Source organism: Trichechus manatus, unplaced genomic scaffold, assembly GCF_000243295.1.
Source record: "Trichechus manatus latirostris isolate Lorelei unplaced genomic scaffold, TriManLat1.0 scaffold00382, whole genome shotgun sequence".
NCBI classification, from domain to species: domain Eukaryota; kingdom Metazoa; phylum Chordata; class Mammalia; order Sirenia; family Trichechidae; genus Trichechus; species Trichechus manatus.
Window position 1 is genome coordinate 249588 of NW_004444318.1, and position 1616 is coordinate 251203.

Here is a 1616-nt window from a genome sequence, read left to right on the forward strand (position 1 = left end):
CTCAGAAATCCACAAATATTAACTATTATATAGGCAAATCAGATTTTAGAGTTATGGGTCTTAGACATATTCACAACAGAAGTAAGAAGGAGTAGTCCTCCCAGCTTTCTGATTCAGCATCCAAATCCTTTAACCTTCCCTCACCATTCACTTGCCATCTAACAACTCCTTCTCTTCCGTCTAAATTCATATACAAGCCCCCATTTAACCTATATTCTCTAGGCCCCCTCTCTATCTTCTCACCTCATTGTCCCTCCTTTAACTCTGAGAAAAGCTGCAGAATTTTCATGGTATTGCCTACAGAGGAGGAGAAAAAGGCTTAGGCTTATGCCTCCTCTACCCTCACATGATTTTACTGATTCTGATAATCTGCAGGTCACTTCCTCATTGACTTGGCCTCAAACAGCGTGTTTTCTCCATTTCCAAATGAGATAAAAAAACATGTGAAAGACTAGAGTGGGTGTGGGTAGGAAGAAGCGAGGAAGTTAAAACTCAATGGTTTAGGCTCCCTCTGATTGCCACCTTCTTACTTAGCTCCACGTGTACCCTTCCTATCTTAGTTAACTAGTGCTGCTGTAACAGAAATATCACAAGTGGACGGCTTTAACAAACAGCAATTTAGTCTCTCACAGTCCAGGAGGATAGAAGTCCAAGTTCAGGGTGCCAGCTCTATGGGAAGTCTTTCTTTCTCTGTCGGTTCTGGAGAAAGGTCATTATCATCAATCTTCCCCTGGTCTAGGAGTTTTACAGCACAGGGACCCTGGGTCCAAAGGGTATGCTCCGCTCCTGGCTCTTCTTTCTTGGTGATGATGAGGTCCCTCTTCTCTCTGCTTGCTTCTCTCTTATATATCTCAAAAGAGATTGACTCAAGATACAACCTAATCCTGCAGCCTGTGTCCTGTTCATGAACATAACTACCTCTAAATCTGCCTCATTAACATCACAGAAGTTAGGATTTACAACACATAGGATAATTACATCAGATCACACAATGGAGGACAACCACACAATACTGAGAATCATGGCTTAGCCAAATTGATACACACATTTTTGAGGGACACAATTCAATTCATAACATTGCCCAACATGTATTCCAAGGATATCTACTTCTAGACATACTATGGTCAGCCTTCTAATTCTTGAATCTTCAAATTTACTTGTGGGATGTGGAGGGGGAGGGTCAACATTCTTGCTCCTGACTTGTATTAGTTAGGTTAAGTTAGGCTAAGCTATAGTAACAAACCTCACATGATGGTCACTTTGTTGTACTGTGGTAGCTTGTGTGTTGCTGTGATGCCGTAAGATATGCCACCTGTATTCAAATATCAGCAAGGACACCCATGGTGGACAAGTCTCAGCCGAACTTCCAGACTAAGACAGATCAGGAAGAAGGACCTGGCAGCCTACTTCTGAAAAAAATTAGCCAGTGAAAACCTTATAAATAGCAGCAGAACATTGTCTGATATAGTGCTGGAAGATGAGCCCCTCAGGTTGAGACACTCTCAAAATACGACTAGGGAAGAGCTGCCTCTTCAAAGTAGAGTCGACTTTAATGATTTGGATGGAGCCAAGCTGTCAGGACTGCCTTAGGCTGGGCTCTCTAGAGAAGCAAAACC

General features: G+C 42.5%; 1 protein-coding gene across 1 annotated transcript in view; it reads left to right on the forward strand.

The window, feature by feature from the left end:
- Positions 1-1616, forward strand: part of TAP2 (transporter 2, ATP binding cassette subfamily B member) — a 37507-nt gene that overhangs the window by 24305 nt on the left and 11586 nt on the right. The window lies entirely within an intron of this gene.